This window comes from Loxodonta africana, chromosome 19, assembly GCF_030014295.1.
Source record: "Loxodonta africana isolate mLoxAfr1 chromosome 19, mLoxAfr1.hap2, whole genome shotgun sequence".
NCBI lineage: Eukaryota > Metazoa > Chordata > Mammalia > Proboscidea > Elephantidae > Loxodonta > Loxodonta africana.
The window spans coordinates 72,355,528-72,375,336 of NC_087360.1; the positions used below are offsets into that span (position 1 = coordinate 72,355,528).

Below are 19,809 nucleotides of genomic sequence, written 5' to 3' on the forward strand. Positions count from 1 at the left end.
TTCCTTTTTCTAATGTTGATTGTTTACCTGAAAGCAAAATGAAAAACAGTATTACTAGACCCTCAAAAAAAAAAAAAAAGTCAGTTGTGTAAAATTTTGTACAAATATCTGTCAACCTGCAGTGAATAAAAGAAAAGAAGCAACTGAAGGTTACGGTGACTGTATAATGATACAAATATGTGTATATACCTGCCTATGAGTGTGTGTCTAGACGTGCATATATGTGTTTATTTGCATGTATCCAAATAAAGGAGGTAAACATGGACGGGATCCTTGGGAGCTAAATGACTTGTCAAACCTCCTGACAGACTCAGCAGGAATCCAAACTTTCTTCTCCTAAGACCAAGTCTACTGCTCCTTACGCGATTCTGCACTGTAACCCAAGCCATGACAGAAACTTGGAGGGCACAGGAGAAAAAAATGCAGGGTAGTACAGACGCCCGACTTACGACAGCTCGTACTTAATTTAATATTGTATTAAAAATGGAGTTGAATCCAGTGCTTCGTAATAACGAACTCACGCACTACTTGGTGACGCCTGTGAAAACTGCGTGGCTTCAGCGATCGGTCTACTCTGCTTTAAGGGCTGTTTCTTTAATGCTTTTACACACACACACACACACACACACACACACACACACACAGAGCTCCTCTCTTCAGTACAGTACCATATGTAGTTACTTTTATTATTACTGTATTATTATGTTTAAGATGTTTGGTGTATTTAGAAGTGTTTCTTAAGTGTTTTATATGCATGAAAAGATAAAATATATATTATGTACTAAGACAAACATTTGACTAACTGACACTAAATAAGAACAGTTTGTACTTCTGATTTACCTACAAATACGCCTTAAAGACAGACTTAGGAAGGGATCTCAGTCGTTCCCTGGGAGCTGCCTGTATTTCTCTGTGCACCAAATGGCTAATGATTAAATATTTTTGCATAAGTGAATCACACTATGCACTTTGCTCCTGCTTTAAACCTAATGACATCATTTTAATAGTTTTAAAGAGACAACAAGGGTAACAAAGATAAAGGAAATCACAGGGTCTCTTTCTTTCAAGGAGCTTTTCTCCAAAGAGCTCACACACACACACACACACAAACCAACCTCATTGCCTTGAGTTAACTTTTAACTTCGGCTCATAGTGACCCGCCACGCCTCATGTGTTACAGAGTAGGACTGCTTCATGGGGTTTTCTTGGCTGTAATCTTTACAGAAGCAGATCGCCAGGCCTTTCTTCCAAGGTACCACTCCCTGGGTTTAAGTTGATAACTGGTCAGTTTGTAGCTGAGAGCAAACTCTTCGCACTGCCCAGGGGTCTTACGATACAAATAACTACAGAATTCTAAAATTTGGAGAAGAACATCATGTCCGGTAGAGGGTGAGCAAAAAAGTTAGATGGATTGACACACTGGCTGCAACAATGGGCTCAAACATAGCAACGATTGTGAGGATGGCACGGGTTGGGCAATGTCTCCCTCTGTTGTACATAGGGTCACTATGTGTCAAAAAAAACTGGATGGCACCTGACAACAACTACTTTACCAAGCATGATGCCCTTCTGTAGGGACTGGTCCCTCCTCATAACCTGTCCAAAGTATATGAGATGAAATCTCACCATCCTTGCTTCTAAGGAACATTCTGGCTATACTTCTTCCATGACAAATTTGTTTGTTCTTCTGGCAGTCCCTGGTATATTCAATGTCCTTTGCCAAAACCATAATTCAACGCTGTCAGTTCCTCTTTGGTCTTCGTTATTTATTGTTGTGATGGTTAAGATCGTGTGTGAGCTGGGCTGGACCGTAATTCTCAGTGCTTTGGCAGTCATGTAATGTTGTGATCACTTGTCTGTTGAAATCTGACGTGTGATCACGCCCGTGATGGGATCTACTGTGAGTAGCCAATCAGTTGAAAGAGAGTTTCCTTGGGCACATGGTCTGCATCCAAATACAAGCAGACATTCTGGCTTTTGCCTGCTCTGGATCCTGCAGCTGGCTCCTGCTCATCTCACCACGGGTTCTTAGGACTTGGGCTAGCAGCTTACCTGTGGTCTTGCCTGCCAATTTTGGGATTCATCAATCTTCACAGCAGATTTGCTCAGTGCTACACATTGTTTGATTCCTTGACTGCTGCTTCCACAGACGTTGATTGTGGATCCAAGTGATATGAAATCCTTGACAACTTCAATCTTTTCTCAGTTTATCATGAAGTTGCTTATTGGCCCAGTTGTGAGGATTTTTGTTTTCTTTATGTTAAGGTGTAATCCACTTTAGAAATAGGATAGGGAATATAGGAATGTGACAGGGAAGGCTTAGGGAAGACACAGGAGAATCAAGCAACAGCCTGCAACTTGGCCAGACACGGCTAGTTGGAGGCTTTCATGTCACCATGCACCACCCCAGCAAAGTCACTCTCTAGTTTATTTGCTTATGACAGTACTGTAAATGCATTTTTTAATATCTGACTGTATTGTTTTTGAAGGGAAAATGCAAATATTTTATATATAAACACATTCACATGACTGTAATGTGTTAGCTACATTTTCCAGAATTATTTCAAAGTTCGTAAAGCTTGCATGCATATCAAATTGTTGGGTAGAGAGAGAGCACAAGGGTCTTTGTCCACAACCCCTTCGTTTACAGAGGAACGAATGGATATGGATATCATACACAGTTTGCGTATGCATAACTTATATTTTTAAATGCCTGAGGGTGTACGCAAGCATTCAAAAAACTGTTTAGACTTTCTTGGCTTTCTTTGATTCTCCAAAGCCCTGAGTTTTTTTGCAAAGTGAACTGAAATAGTAACGTTGGTTGTGACTCCATTTCCTCACAGATGTGTCAGGTCTTCCGCTAAGCAGACCTCTTGCCCTGGTGAGAAATGCTAATGACATGGCAACAGCAATCAAATAAAAGATTAGATGCTGTTGGGAAAAGGGTGTTACTCATACCTAGGCATATATCCTGCCAATTACGCTGTCCTGATGAATAGTATGTGACCGGAAACAAGGAAGTGATAAAATGCAGGTGAACAACTGCATCTCCTTGAAAGGGAAGGTGGAGCAGTTGAGTGATTGCATACTGGGCACCATGCCATGCAGTCCCACAGAGCAGGAGGCTGGGTCCATTCATCACCACCTAGCTGTAGACAGCCTCCACTCTGTTACAAAATGGGAGCCTGAAAGCCTTTGATATTCAGGTCTAAGTAGGTAAGCCAAGAGTCGAAAAAGTCCAAAAGGAATTTCTTCTCCAAACCAAAATAGTAGTCAACAGTGAGAAAAGAAGAAAAAAAAATCATGCAAGCCAAAGGCCTAGCTTTGCTTAGGAAATGTATCCTTTCTCCATTAAGAATTTCTGATAGTCAAAAAAAATCACTCTCTGCCTCAACTTCTCTTTTCTAGTAAGTAAATAATGTGATCTAATCAATGAGGAGTCCTGGTGGTACAGTGGTTTGGCTGCTAACCAAAAGGTCAACAGTTCAAATCCACAAGCCACTCCTTGGAAACCCTGTGGGGCAGTTCTGCTCTGTCCTGTGTTGTCACTATGGGTTGTAATCAACTCAACCGCAACTGGTTTTTTTTTAGTCAATGTATAATGCTCCTGCAAACGAACTACAGATAGTTGTTTTTTTTTTTTTTAACATCTCTAAGTAAGTCAGGGAGCAGTAGGTAACTTAATTTAGAATAACACTTTTCCCAGAATTGCAGGTATCCTGGAAGCCTTTTCATCTAAGTCACCCATTGAAGGGATTCCTTCTATAATACCCTGGGAGTGGCCCAGATTCACACACTACTTTACTATCTCCAGTATTCTAATTATTACAAAGTCCTTATGGGATGGGGCTGGGTTAGGGATACTTCTAACAGCTTGCTTCTCCCTCACCAATATCCATGTCGTTGTTCAGTGCTATTGAATTGTTTCCGACTCATAGTAACACTATGTACAACAGAAGGAAACACTGCCTGGTCCCTGGTCCTGCGCCATCTTCACAATCATTGCTGTGTCTGAGGCCATGGTTGCAGCCCCTGTACCAAGTAGCTATATACATGGAGTGATATGTACGGGAGCTTTATTTTGACCAAAAGGAGGTGGCACAAAGAGGATACAAAGTGAATGGAGATGATCTCCCATCTAGGCCTTTGGCTTGGTTGGAGCCCGAAGGCAAATAAGGATTAAAGGCTTAGGAAACAAGGACTCTGACGACAAGCATGGTGCTGTGGGACCCACTGACTAACGGTGGTCAACAGAGAGCCTTTCGCTGCAGTTCTGCATGGAACCCAGCTCCGCCACAACCCCCTGAAGCTGGGGGGGCTTTGGGCGTACCAAGCAAGAGCTCCTTTGCACATCGTTGGGCCTTATTTGGGACTCTATGCACTGTAGCAAGAATGTGGCTCCTTCAAGTACCTTTTCAGGCAACAGACATGGAACATGGAAAGACAGAGTGGGAAAAGAAGAAGGTAACATATCAGATGCCTTGCGGGGACTGATGTGGACAGCCCATTTTGTTAGCACATATGAATACTTCAAAATTCCCAGAAATATTTTGACCGGGAAGGAGGGGGCCAGGGAGGCGGCTTTGCAAGGAAATGCCTGTGTGTAGAAGTGTGGGCAAAATAGGAATTCTGGCTTCCTGACGTTAAAGTCGATCCAGGCGGGTGAAGCCAAGCAGCATTTGGGCTACGTTTACGTAGAACCACAATTGCTTCCTCTGCAATATAGGCTAATTAAATTACTCCTCGGGTCCTAAAAGCACGAGGGACAAATGTGTTACTAAGCCTCTTAAAGCTGTTCGGGTTTTTTGTTTGTTTTTCCAAAAATTATTTTAAAGTTGGCAAATCGCTTTTTGTCAATAGAAATAACTAATGAATTTTTTTTTCATGATATAAAACTCATGATAATCTCAGGCAATATAAGCAGTGGAAAATAAAATGAAAGGCTGTCACTTAAGGGAAGGGTGAGCGTATAATCTACCGTCCAAACCAGGAAACCTTTGAGAGCGACCAAAAAGCAAACCCATTGCCGTCGAGCCGAGTCGATCTCCACTCATAACAACCCTATAGGACAGAGTAGAACTGCCCATAGGGTTTCTAAGGAGCACCTGGTGGATTCGAACTGCCAACTTTTTGGTTAGCATCTGAGGTCTTAACACTGCGCCACCAGGGCTCCTTTGAGAGTGAAGGGGGTGCTATTTGTTATTATGCTGGGACAGAGGACAATCACAGGGACTGTTCTGAGTCAGCTGGGACATGAGTTACCCTACCTAAAGGTGACTTGTGACCAGAAGGGCCTGCACAGGCACTGTAATCAAGTGATAACGCTCGTGTTTATCCATGATGACCTGGAATGCAGCCTGAGCTCAGCAGGGCACCCTGAAGCCTGCTTCTGCCCTCTGATGCCACCCTGCCCCTTGACAACAATAACAAAGAAAAAAAAGCACACCACAGACTATTCCAGAAACCCTGAAGAGTGATGTAGATGTTTCTTATGGGCTTTCTTAAAAGGAGGATGTAATGGTTAAATGCTTACAGACAACATCCTAAAATCCTTCTGGCCCAGTCAGTCTCCCCAGAGTCTCCATGGCAGCAGCTTCCCTGTCTCCCTGCCTCATCCTCTGTCCACACAACTTTCTCACAGCTATGCTGCTCTGTTCCTCGCTTTCCCGTTCTCCTCCTTCTCCCCTCAGATCTGTTCTCTTCTCTTCTGCCGGCCCCTCCCTGCCATTTAAAACGCCATGGGGGAGAGGAGGAGATTGGGAACGTGTGTGCATTAACTTGTGTGCGTTCATCTCGCCTTTTAGATTCTCAGGGCAATAAAAATACAAAAATAAAAATCTGTGGCAGAGAGCCTGATGGCCCGACTTGGAGACACACTGGGGGACTGGGGTTCAGACGGAGGGAAGAGTGACAAGGGAACTGACAATTACTGAGCATGGCCATCTCTGGGGTGCTTTACCCACACAGTGGAGAAACAGAGCACTTCCTGTCTTAGTCTGAGGGCCGAGGACAGTAGATGCCATGTTCCATGTGAGTGGTGAGACTGACCCTACCATGGAAATTATGAAGTATGGTAGATGATTCATTCACAGTAAGGGTAAAAAAGGGCCAGGCTGTTGGATATTGAAGGGGATTTGTGAAGATTAGTTATTTGGAGAGAGCTGCCTGTGTGCGTAGGGCCCTGGTAGCACAGTGGTTAAGACCTCAGGCTGCTAACCAAAAGGTTGGCAGTTCAAATCAACTAGCGGCTTCTTGGAAACCCTATGGGGCAGCTTTACTCTGTCCTATAGGGTGACTCTGAGTTGGAATTGACTTGATGGCAACAGGTTTGGTTTTTTTTTTTTTCTTTGTTGGTGTGCTATGAGTCCCACCCATGCCTGCCTCTCACCTCAAGCAGAGAGAAGGGGCTTCAATGGACCACTCAGAAAATGCATGTCCCCTGCATCTAGATAGGCACCATGCATGTGGATCTGACTCAGGTCTGAGGACTCTAAGGGCCAGAACTCACTGTTTTGATAGCAGAGTGTAACAGCTCGCTGAGCTGGGAATCAGCCTGGGTGCCCAGAGTTTTCTGGGGGCAAACAGGTCATGAGTGTTCCTCGTCGACCTGAAGTGGTGAGCCCATCACAAAGCGAAAGCATGAAGACTCATCTTAGGACTGGTCCACGTGGCCCCCTGGAAGAGCACCAGCCTGCAGCAGAGAAGCTGGAGCTGCCTGCTCTGCTCCAAAATGCTGACTTTAATATTTCTTACAGAAAGCACATGATGAAATGAAGAACACAAATGAATCTGCAGAATATACTAAATAACATTCGCAGACAAATTTCTTCTGAATAAAGTCACTCAAAGACAAGCACATTACAACATGTGATTCAAGAAAGTGGTGAAAATATAATGAACAAATATTACCTTGAAATGCAGACAGAAGCAGTTAATACACTTAGCTACTAACTGAAAGGTTGGAGGTTTGAGTCCTCCCAGAGGCACCTTGGAAGAAAGGCCTGGTGATCCATTTCTGAAAAACCAGCCATGGAAAATGTTATGGAGCCCAGTTCCACTTGGACACACGTGGGGTCCCCATGAGTCAGAGTCAACTTGAAGGCAACTGGTACCCATAGAATGCAGACGTAGACGACACAATTAGCTTGAGGTGGCTTCAGACAGAAAGTATACTGAGTAACTGTGGAAATTAGAACATAAAGAACAAACAAAAATGTCTTAGCTTTCTAGTGTCGCTGTAACAAATAATACCACAAGTGGGTGGCTTTAAGAACAGAAATGAATTGTCTCACCATTTTGGAGTCTTGAAGTCCAAATCAGAGCAATGGCTCTGGAGAGGGTCCTTCCATGTCAGTAGCCCCGGGCATTCCTTGGCTTGTAATTCCTCACATGGTCTCTTCCCTGTAGATGTCTGAGTCCATTTTGCTATTTCTTTTTCTTTTTTAATTGCTGTAAAAATACAGATACAACATTTGCCAATTCAACATTTTTTGTGTGTACAATTCAGTGAGACCAACTATATCAATCGTGTTGTGCAACCATCACCAATACCCATTGCCAAATTTTCCATCACCATAAACAGAAACTCAATGCTTCCCAAACAGTTATTTCCCCCTTTCCCTTCCCTCCTGCCCCTGGTAACCCCTATCACACTCTGTTGCTATACCTTTGCTCATTCTAGGTATTTCATATGAGTGAGATCATATAATATTTGTCCTTCTGTGATTGACTTATTTCACCCAGCATAATGTTTTCAAGGTTCAGTCATGCAGCAGTGTGTATCAGGGCAGCTTGGTGCTTCCTCAAAAAGTGGAACATAAAGTTACCATATGACTCGGCAATTCCATTCTCCGGTATATACCCAAGATGCTTGAAAGTAACAATGGATACAAACACAGGTACACCAATGTGCACTGCAGCACTATTCACAATATACTGCTAAAGGGGGAAGCGACCCAAATGCTCATCAACAGATGAATGAATAAACAAAATGTGGTATATACACGTGTATATACGCAATGGAATATCTTACTGTTTTTATAAGACATCACTCAGAAGGGATTAGATTTAGGACCCACCCTATTCTGATATGCTGTTATTAACATAATAAAAAGAAAACCCCTATTTCCAAACAGGATCCTATTTACAGGCATAAGGGTTACAACATAACTTTTTCTGGGGGGAACACAATTCAATCCATAACAGTAAGGAAATTCAGAGTAAGCAATGAAGACCTTTGTCATGGATTGAATTATGTCCCACCAAAAATTGGTGTACTAACTTGGTTAGGTAGGCCATGATTCCCAGTATTTGTGGTTGTCCTCCATTTTGTGATTGCAATTTTATGTTAAAGAGGATTAGGGTGGGATTGTAACCCAGCTCTTACCCAGGTCACATCCCTGATCCAATATAAAGGGAGTTTCCCTGGCATGTGGCCTGTACCACCTTTTATCTCTCAAGAGATGAAAGGGAAGCAAGTAGAGAGTTGGGGACCTCATACCACCAAGAAAGCAGCACCAGGAGCAGAGCACGTCATTTGGACCTGAGGTTCCTGCACTGAGATGCTCCCAGACCAAGGGAAGACTGATGACAAGGACCTTCCTCCAGAGCTGACAGAGAGAGAGCCTTCCCCTGGAGATGATGCCCTGAATTTGGACTTGTAGCCTACTAGACAGAGAGAGAATAAATTTCTCTTTGTTAAAGCCATCCACTTGTGGTATTTCTGTGATAGCGGCACTAGATGACTAAAACAACTTTAAATGTAACCCAAACAATGACTTTATTAAAAAACACTATTAATGTAATACTCTAACTGACTTTCTTAATCAAGGGTGTGGCACAAGATAGGTGATACTTTTCCCTACTTTAATTATACATCAAATGACTTTACACTGTTTGTGATTTTAAAATCATCTAATGCCTACCACAATCAGTCATTAACGATCCATATCTCAGTGTCCTATACAACTTAGAAATTTCTATTTCTTTAGGTCACAGACTTGTGCTTCTTTTTTCTTTTCATGCTTCCACTTTATTTCTGTATTTTGCAGGCCTTCATTAGTTAATACAATTAATAAATTACTCTATTGCCCATAAATCCACTGAAGCATGTGTTTCTCATCTAGTATTTCTCCTGGAGAACAGCCTCTGGATTCTTGCTACTTGGTGGGACAGAAATTCAGTCAAAATCTATCTTAGAATGCTTTCAGGGTATGAGGCTGGGGTAGAAGGGAAGATAAGAGGCCAGGCAGCTCGGCTGAGGCACTGAGATCATTCATGCTGTCCGGTGAGTTCTCATGAAAGGTTTAAAAAAATTCCTTAAAGAAACCAACAAGCTTTGTTCACATGCAAGCAACAAAAGACCATTTCTGGCAGTATGGCAGATAGGGTAGTCAGATAAGCCTCTTTTAGAAGAATTCACATAAAGATGCTAGATTTATGTGTATGTAAGTGTGTACATATGTGAATGTCTACATATGTATGGGAGACCTGGTGGCACAGTGTTTAGGAGCTCCACTGCTAACCAAAACGTCAGCCACTCCAATGGAGCAGTTCTAATCTGTCCTTTAGGGTCGCTATGAGTCGGAATCAACTCAATGACAACAGGTTTAGTCTGGTTTTTGTTTAGTATAGACTAACATACAAATGGGAAATCTTGGAGATTAAAAGATACAGAGAATAGAGTAAAAAGGTCTAACATGTATCTAATGCCTCCTAAAGGAAAGAATAAAGAGAAAGGAAGAAAGGCAAACTTTGGAAAGACAATGATTGGGAATTTCCCAGAAATGTCTTAGATCCTGGAAGCCAAAGCAATCCCAGAAAGAGTAAAGAAAAAGAAATTCAGTGCCAAGACATATAGTAAAATTGTTGACCACCACAGACAAGGAGAATACCTTAAAAAAGCAAGAGAGAAAGGATAGATTGCCTATAAATTGGGTGACCATATATCACCCAAGTCAAACTGGGACTGTAACAGAAAAATGAGGGCAGGTGACAGACAGGCAGATACCCTGGACTCTCCTAGCCCCAGGAGAGAGAGGACTCATAGAAACCTTTAGATCCTTAGGTAATCCTGGTGCCCTCAAGTAGGACAGAGTGGACACTCTACCCCAAGGCCTCTACGTAACTCTGGTTGGCAAGCCCTGTGCTTTTCTCCCACTTTACCCTGCCCCTCAATAACCAGTTGCCAGTGAGTTGATTCAGATTCGTTGCAACTCCATGTGTGTGACATTCAGAAAGTCACCAGGCCTTTCTTCCAAGGAACCTCTTAGTGGAACCTTTCAGTTAGCAGCTGAGCGCTTTAACCATCTCCATCACCCAGGGACAGAAAGCCAAAAGCTCAGCGCCAGCTCTTTCTGCAGAGAGCTGGAGCCTTCATTTATACCCACTATAGGCCCTTATAGGCCCTTTTTTATATAGGCCCTGGTTCTGAAAAGCAAATAGCCTGGAGTTGAACGTGGTGTGGGTGGGCGGGGAGGGGAGGGGAGATTTACTTCATATCCCCTTATTCTGAAAAACTCCTTGTCCAGGAGTTTCGTCTATAAAATGAGAAAATTTAGACCACCATTAGATAACATTTAAGGATTCTTTCATTTCCAGAAGTCTGTAAATCAGAGATTAAATAAGAAACATCCATGACTGTGAGAATTGATGGAAATAGAAACGTGTCTTGAAAGGACACTTCAGGGAAGCTGTTTTTAAGAAGAGAATCATTTCTGAGTTGTAATCCTGTGGGAAAAACCAGGTGACCCAAAGACAGAAGATTGAGCTTGGAAACTATCACAAATTCTTCTGGGTTTTTGAATGGGGTAATTCTGATCTTACACTGACCTTGAAAAGCTTGGTTCCAGTGACTTAGAGCCCTGCTTCTCAAACTTGAACGTACACGTGGATCACCTGGGGATGTTGCCATGCAGGCCCCGGCTCAGGAAGTCGGGGTGGGGCCGGAGATTCTGCATTTCACTGTGTCTGTGGAGCCCTTACGAGGAGCAAGGCCTGGGGTATTTGTAGTGGTAAGTAGCCCTCTGGTGGTCATGGTAGAGATGTACAGTCCTTTTTGTCCTAAAGCTGTAAATTCTTTTTCTGGGCATGTTAAAAAAAATTTTAAAGTAAAGCCACCCAGTGCCCTCGAGTCGATTCCAACTAAAAGTAAAGCTACCAACTGCTAAATCTCCAACCGGCATGATAAACAAAGCCAGGGTAGTTTATTAATTTGGGCTCCATGAATTGGGACTTTGGTATCCTTCCAGGCAGACCACACTGCCAGTGATCATCAAAGGGACGTGTTTAGTCTACTTAAGTGCTAAGGCAAATGCATTAAAAAAAAAAAAACTTACTAGTGGCTTTTATATAATGAATTTCTTACAAGTGATTAGTCTTCAGTTTATTAAAATTTTTAAAAATTCTCCAAGGCTTCAGTTTGATTCCCCTGTTCCCTGTCAGAGGCTACCATAAATTGCACTTCCTATAATGGGTTCCCTATTCCAGGCCTTTCCCTGAATCGGACTAGCCTGCTCTTTAATTAGGAGAAACACGTAATGCTAAATATCTTTGGGTGCTTCTCACTCTGTGCTTCCCAAACTGGGCACAAACGTTGACTACTGTCTGTGGCTCGAATTAAACAAAATCCATAGAAGACTTGAAAGGCATTCGTTTTTTGGAAACTTATTTTTCTTTTCCTAGCTACAGTTGGGTTTCTTATTTTGAATGTCAATAGGCATATTTCCTGGCTTTGCCACGGAAATAGATAAATGTTTCAGAACTTATCCTTTTTTTTTTTTTTTTTTTGAGATAACAACAAAATTATGGCACTCTAAGAAGGAAGCTAAAAGTCCTACACCAAGAATGTACATATTCTCAAACTTGAGGCCCAGCTATTTTAAATAAACTGGCAACTTGTGTCACTTGATGTTGATACAAACCTTGACCTCATGTACAACCTGCTGTCACTAGACCATACTCCTGAATAGACACCGGAAAGTGGCCTGGGGTTCCAGTATCCTTGCAAATGGACATTAATGGGACCCCACAACAGTTTCATTTCCTTTGTTTGCTTCCGTAGTATCATCACACCCATTGAGGTTACAAGAGTTACACAGATGTTACATGTGGTAGAAAGCTACCCACACTAATTCAAGCCTTTTACTTATCAGTTTTATAAAAACCACTAGTCATTAGTAGGCGTGGACTTGGCAGTTACTGAGAGGGCTGGTTGTGCAGATCGTATTAAAGGCTCATCTTATGGAGCTGGAAACCCTGGTGGTGTAGTGGTTAAGAGCTACATCTGGTAGCCAAAAGTTGGCCGTTCAAATCCACCAGGCGCTCCTTGGAAACTCTGTGGGGCAGTTCTACTCTGTCCTATAGGGTCATTATGAGTCAGAATCGACTTGATGGCAATGCATTTGGTTTTTTGGTTTGGTGTTATGGAGTTGGAGCCCTGTTGGCACAGTGGTTAAGTGCTTGGCTGCTAACCAAAAGGTTGGCAGTTCAAATCCGCCACCCCCTCTTTGGAAACCCGATGGGGCAGTTCTACTATATTCCTATATGAGTTGGAACTGACTTGACGGCAATGGTTTGTTATTGTTGTTGTTATTGTGGAGTTTGGGGGTCAGGGAGGCCTTCTCAATAATGGCTTGGTGAGAACAGATAATGGTTAATTATAGACATTTCTACTCCCTTCAAACCAAAAACCCACTGCCATCGAGTTGATTCTGACTCACATCAACCCTATATGACAGAGTAGAACTGTCCCATACGGTTTCCAAGGAGCAACTGAAGGATTCGAACTGCTAACCTTTTGGTAGCTCACCTTAGCTCTTAACCACTGCACCACAAGGGCTCCCTCTCTACCCTTAAATTTTCTAAAACCACTGAAAATTCCATACACATCTCTGATTCGGGAGCAGCATGTGGTTCACATGTACAGCCAGACATCGCCTGGTAATGGCCAGGGTGATTATTAGCTTACTAACCTTGATAGTTTTATTATGTTTAAAATGTAGAAGTTATTACATTTTAAATATAATAGTTTTATTATATTTAAAAACAAGATTAGTGAGTGAATGTTAACCACGCCTACCACTCCAAATATTGAATATCTCACTTTGTATTATTACGTTTAACTTAATTCTAAAAACCAGAAATATACTTAAGATCCAACATATGTGTTAACTCACATATGATTCTACCTCATACGTAACTCACACATGAGATGGAATCAATTCAGTCGGACTGCTTTCCTCCGCCGTCTTCAGGCCACCGAAGGACCAGCAGTTTTCACGAGGCAGAGGGAAAGGAGTATGATACCTGACTATGTGCTGCAGTTTCCCTCCTGCGTCAGGTGGTGCCAGCAAAGGTGTGCACTCGGCCTTTGAATTGGGTGGGGCAGAGGGACGAGGCAGCTATTGCCGGGAGCTGTGATTCAGTGTAGAGACAGGTAAACACCGAAAGTCAAGTCACTGAGGGAATGCAAAGTCAGAGCCAAAATAAGCATTATAAACTAGGTCAGCAATCCCAGGGGCCAAAGAAGGAGAGGAAGCTAAAGTAAGACGCCAAATGGGTTAGAAAAACAAAAAAGAAGAGAACCACAGAGTGAAAGTTTCAGGCAGGTCCCGAGGAGGCAGGTTTTGAGGGTACGTAACTACGTTTGTTGTTGTCGGATGCCGTCGAGTTGATTCTGACTCATGGTGACCCCATATGTTACATAGTAAAACTGTCCCATAGGGTTTTCTTGGCTGTAATTCTCACGGAAGCAGATCGCCAGGACTTTTTTTCCGTGGCACCATTGGGTGGGTTCAAACCAGCAACCTTTAGGTTAGCAGTTGAGGGCAAACCATTTGTGCCGCCTAGGGGCCTTGACTGCATTTAAAACTCCCAAAACCAAACCCATTGCCATCAAGTTGATTCTGACTCATAGCAACCCTATAGAACAGAGTGGAACTGCCCCACAGGGTTTCCAAGGGGCAGCTGGTGGATTCCAATTGCTGACCTTTTGGTTAGCCACCCAGCTCTTAACCGCTGCGCCACCAGGGCTCCATGACTGCATTTAGAGGAACTAAAATAGACCTAGCAGTACCTCCACCTCTGCCACACCGACATTCTCCTTTGGGGTTTCCCCTGAGGTACCTGGTCGAAGGCTCCGAAGAAGTCTGGAGCTTCCTGTCTTGGGTGGGAAGAGGCTTCCCGTGTCGTTCCTGCTGCCTGTCCTGCCACAGTGGATAAGTGACTGGAGCTCTTGTCGCGAATCCAGCAGCTCAGGGTCAGCTGTGGGACAGTGCCTGAGTGTAGCAGAGATCTGTAGACCATGGAGTGGATGTTTTCAGAAGAGAGAAGCTGGAGGGAGAAAGCCACGGGATTGGTGGCCAGCAGCAGCTTGCAGGGCCGAAGTGGTGCCCTGGTTTCTGAGCTGACAGGTCAGTAGGAGTCTGAAGAAGAACCAACCTCTTCCACTGAGATGTTCTCCCCCAGAGAAGGACATCCATCAGTTCATGACTTATTTTGGCCCTTAGCACACCACAGGGGATTATAGAGTTCTTTCTCTGTGTCAGGAGCCTTGGTGGCACAATGGTTAAGAACTGGGCTGCTAACCGAAAGGTTGGCAGTTCAAATCCACCAGCCACTCCTTGGAAACCCTATGGGGCAGTTCCACCCTGTCCTATAGGGTGACTATGGGTTGGAATTGACTCAATGGCAACGGGTTTGGTTTTCTCTGAGTCATAGCTCCCTCAGGTACTGACCAGCTGCCAGGCCGCTTGTTACAGAATAGGATTTTTTTTTTTAATTGTACTTTAGATGAAGGTTTACAGAACAAACTAGTTTCTCATCAAACAGATAGTACACACGTTGTTCTATGACATTGGTTAACAACCCCATGACATGTCAACACTGTCCCTTCTCAACCCTGGGTTCCCTATTACCAGCTTTCCTGTTCCCTCCTGCCCTCCAGCCCCTGCCCCAGGGCTGGTGTGCCCTTTCAGTCTTGTTTTGTTCCATGGGTCTGTTCAATCTTTGGCTGACGGGTGAACCTCTGGAGTGACCTTATTACTGAGCTGAAAGGGTGCCAAGGGGCCAACCTCTCAGGATTTCTCCAGTCTCTGTCAGGCCAGCAAATCTGGTCTTTCTTTTTGAGTTAGAATTTTGTTCTACGTTTTTCTCCAGTTCTGTCTGGGACCCTCTATTATGATCCCTGTCAGAGCAGTGAGTGGGGGTAGCCAGGCACCATCTCGTTGTACTGGACTCAGTCTGGTGGAGGCCGTGGTAGATGTGGTCCATTAGTCCTTTGGACTAATCTTTCCCTCTTATCTTTAGTTTTCTTCATTCTTCCTTGCTCCCGAAGGGGTGAGACCAGTGGAGTATCCTAGATGGCCACTCACAGGCTTGTAAGACCCCAGATGCTACTCACCAAAATAGAATGTAGAACATAGAATGGGATATTCTTGAAGGAGAAGTATATTGTTACAGCAAACATTACTGAGTCGAGGTGAATAAACTAGGTATTTTGGTCTCTGTAGAGTGGCAGAAGCTTCCCTGGCTGCCCTTTTACTAAGCTAATGTTGATTAATTAATAATATTGGTCAAACACAATAATAAAGGCTTACACGAGATTTGCACCGAATCCTTCCAACACTCTGTAGCAGACCATCCCAGCACCCATGACCCGTTTCTTCTTTAAAAAAAAAGTACAGTTACTATCAAGTTGACTCTGAGTAATGATGACCCTATGTATATATATCAGGATACAACAGTACTCCATAGGGTTTTCAATAACTGGTATTTAGAAGTAGACTTCCAGGGCTCTCTTTCATGGTGCCTCTAGGTAGACTTCAATTTCCAATCTTTTGGTTAGCAGCCAAGCACATTAAACTTTTCACCAGCCAGGGATGGCTTTTCTTTTCCACAGAGCCCCAATTCTGTCTCCCTTCTCCCCCAGTTTCCAGCCTCAGAAGAAGCTCACTTCACGCTCAGCTCTAGGGTGGCCCTGGTTTGTCCAGGTTTTGCCAGCTTCTGTTTCAGGAATGAGCATATGGCGAACAAGGCTGAAGGGGAGGTATGCCACAGGTTCTGGAAAGTGTTTCCTCACTCCTAAGAGAGAGCTGTGAGAAGATCGAATTTCTCCTCTTTCTCTGCTCCCTTAAATGCCTAAATCCAATTCCTGGAACTTCTGGCTCCCTGTCTGCCCGCTCATTTGAAGCCCACAGGAGAAGTAGATGGACCAAGAGAATCACAGGGGAACTTCCTGCTCATTGCCTGCTTGTTTGAAGCCCACAGGAGGAGTAGATAGACCAAGAGAATCGCAGAGAAATGCAACCAGAGTTCTGATATACGATACCTGGGGTAGACTACTTTTTCTATGAGATAACAAATAGCCTTATTATTTGAGCTAGTTGCAACAGTGGCTTTCTGCTTAGTGCAGCCAAATCACCCCAACTGATACAAACTCTATAAGCAAACATTTTACAAATGAGGGAATTGAGGCTTAGAGAGGTGCAGGAATTTTTCCAATGTTATGCAGCTCCTTAGTTAGGGTATGCTTTGAACCCAAAGTGGCCCAACTCCTAAGCCTGTTTTCCTAACACATGTAATTCTGAGTCTCTGGCTGGTATGATTAATCTGGCTGCTGGTAAGAAGGTGGTAGACCATGGACGTGGGTGCAGAGGGCTTTGATGATCCTGGAGGATCCCAATTCAGGGTGGCTGAAACCTTGTCCATAAACTTGTCTTGGGGTCAGCATGGTAAAGATGGTGCTTCCGGAGGCCTCAGACAACAGGAACCAGGGATTTGCATGAGGATAAAACGGTAGTCCAAAGAGATGAGTCCATATAGACTCATTCTTCATGAGTTGCCTTAAATGCCACTTCTACGTCCCAGACTTGGTTGATCCCACTCCTATCACACCCTAAACTTCTTGTACTTATCCCAACTATAAGGTGGTAATTGTTCAACACCTGTCTTCTCTGCAGAACATAATCTCTGTAAGCTCTATGCCTCATTTCCCACCTCTGCCCAGCCATCTATCTGGTTTCTACACCAGGTGACAGGAGTGAATCCGATACATTTAAGGAGGTTGGAACAGACAGGACCTCTCTGGGGGATAGGATAGTCCTGAAGGCAGTGCTATCTGGAGACAGAGGAGCTGGGCTCAGAGTTGCAGCAGCAAGAGAGGGCTGGCTACCTGGGGATCCAGACAGAGAGCATTGCTAGGACAGAGGACAAAAGGGCAATGGGAAAAGGCCAAAGATAAACCCCATCTATTTCAAAATTTTAACTGAAAACTCCATATGTAGAAAACGGTAGAGCATTCTACAACCTCCTTATCAGAAAAAGATACACACAAGGAAGGGAACTTGGGCTCTTCTGTCACCACCATCAAGTTACACAAGATTTTCTGGACTGGTCTGAAATTTAGTTTTTATAGAAACTACATTGAGAGTTCCTAAAAATATGTACCACGTACAGCCTGTCTTAGTTACCAGATGCTGCCGTAACACAAATACTGCAGATGGGTGGCTTTAAAAGGCAGACATTTATTTTCTCACAGTTCAGGAGGCTAGAACTCTGAATTCTAGAAGCATGGTTCTAGGCGGGAGGTCCTTTCAGCTTCTAGTGTTCTTGTTCTTAGGTGCTGTCAACCTGATTCTGACTCATAGTGACCCTGTGTACAACAGAATAAAAAACTGCCCAGTCCTGCACCATCCTCACAATCATTGCTATGTTTGAGCCCATTGTTGTACTCGCTGTATCAATTCATCTCATCGAGGGTTTTCCTCTGACCCTCTGCTTTATCTAGCATGATGTCTTTCTTCGGGGACTGGTCCCTCCTGATAACATGTCCAAAGTACATGAGATGAAGTCTCGTCATCCTCACTTCAGGAGCATTCTGGTGTACTTCTTCCAGGACAGATTTGTTTGTTCTTTTGCCAGTCCATGGCAGAGTCAATATTCTTCACTGCCAGCAATCGTTGGTATTCCTGGGCTTGTAGAGCACCTGCTTCCATTGCCTGTCTTCCTCTTCCCCTGTGTGTTTCTCTGCTGCTTTTTTTATAATTCAGAAATGATTAGGTTTAGAGCCCACTCCACTCCAGAATAGTCTCATTAACATAACACAAGAAAATCCCTATTTCCAAATAGGATCACATCCGTAGGTACAGGGACACTTGCTGCTCTTCAACCTTGCATCCTCTCAGTCCTTTCATGATGTCTACTTTCCACATGCGGTTTTGTCTGCCTGCATGTCTTCCCTCAGCCCTTTCTAGTAATGCCTATTCATCAATCACAGGTCAGCTCCAGCATCATTTCTTCAGGAAGGCCCTCCCGAATCCCCTAGAGTGTGTCAGGTTTTCTCATGCAAGCTCTGTGTCTCTTTAAAAGCGCTTATCCAAATAGTAACTAAGTAAATGGCAATTAGATGTTAAATGTCTGTCTCCCCTTAACATATGCTTTGGGGGCTGGGGGGTGGGGGAGGACACAATCCAATCCATCACACAGACTCTTAGTAAAACACAATTGTTGCATTGTAGTGAAGTAATTTGTGTGTGTGTGTGTGTGGCTTTCAGCTCCTAAAGGCAAGTGCAATGCCTAGAACCTAGTAGGTGATTAAAAAAATAGTGGCGCAGTGGTTAAGAGCTACAGCTGCTAACCAAAAGGTTGGCAGTTCAGATCCACCAGCCACTCCTTGGAAGCCCTATGGGGCAGCTCTACTCTGTCCTATAGGATGGCTATGAGTTACAATCGACTTGACGGCAATGGGTTTGGGTTTTGCTGACTGAAGGGGAAAAACAAAAAGATCATTGACTGTGTTTTATTCTTAGGCGAAAATAAAGAACAAATTCATTGTAACTACAGCGCATGTTACTAAGCACATTACTGCAAATGGATTTCCGTTTAATCAACATAGGCTGAAGCAGAAGAAGGAGGATCGCTTAAGGGGCCTCAGGGTGGTTAGCAGCCAAAGAAATGGGTGATGAATGGTGTGTGCCCAAGGCCAGTTCTGGGCCCGCTGCTTCTTCCTTCCTTCATCACAATACTCATAGTACTGTGCTAGGCAGTACGAAGTATATTAAAAAGGGATTATATATAGTATCTGTAGGCAAGAATCTCAGCATGGCAGTCACGCTGACCTTTTAAAATCAGAATGTGACCATGTTATTCTCTTGCATACAAACATTCAATGGCACCCATTGCCCACAGGATAAAAGAACAGTCTTCAATGAGCATGCTATCCCTAACTCTGTAGCCTTTTTTCAAGCCACTCTCCCCTCATTTTCTGGCCTTCAGCCCTACCGTCCTCTCAGTCCTTTCATGATGTCTACTTTCTACATGAGGTTTTGTCTGCCTGACACGTCTTCCCTCACCCCTTTGTAGTAATGCCTATTCATCCAACAGAGGTCAGCTCCAGCATCATTTCTTCAGGAAGGCCCTCCCAAATCCCCTAGAGGGTGTCCAGTTCCTTCATGTAAGCTCTTTATCTCTTTAAAAGTACTTATCCAAACAGTAATTAAGTAAATGGCAATTAGATGTTTAATGTCTGTCTCCCCTCAAGATTTCAAACTTGAGGACAGCAGACATGTTTGTCTCATCCCCGTTGATGCCCAGGGCCTAAAATAGTGCTTTGTATTTGTTGAATGAATGAACGAACGAAAAATTCATTTCTTTCCTCATACTTACCTACTTGTATGGTCTTTCCTACTCAAGTTTCTGTTTGGGCTCCTCATAGTCTGTCCATCCCACAAATGCCCGAGTCTTTCAGGGTTCTGTCCTGAGTACTTATTTTTTCGCTCTTTAGATAGCTTTTCAGCGAGATCCCCTGGCTTC

At 43.6% G+C, this 19,809-nt stretch overlaps 1 long non-coding RNA gene across 1 annotated transcript in view; it reads right to left on the bottom strand.

Moving 5' to 3' along the window:
- Window positions 1-6,680: 6,680 nt before the first annotated feature.
- The window catches only part of LOC111751296 (uncharacterized), a 40,076-nt gene continuing 26,947 nt past the window's right edge, over window positions 6,681-19,809 (bottom strand). Inside the window, exons 2-3 of the long non-coding RNA XR_010318662.1 lie at window positions 7,293-7,449; window positions 6,681-7,180 (exon numbers count right to left, since the gene is read on the bottom strand). This is a non-coding gene — a long non-coding RNA (uncharacterized LOC111751296). The remainder of the gene's footprint in view (window positions 7,181-7,292; window positions 7,450-19,809) is intronic.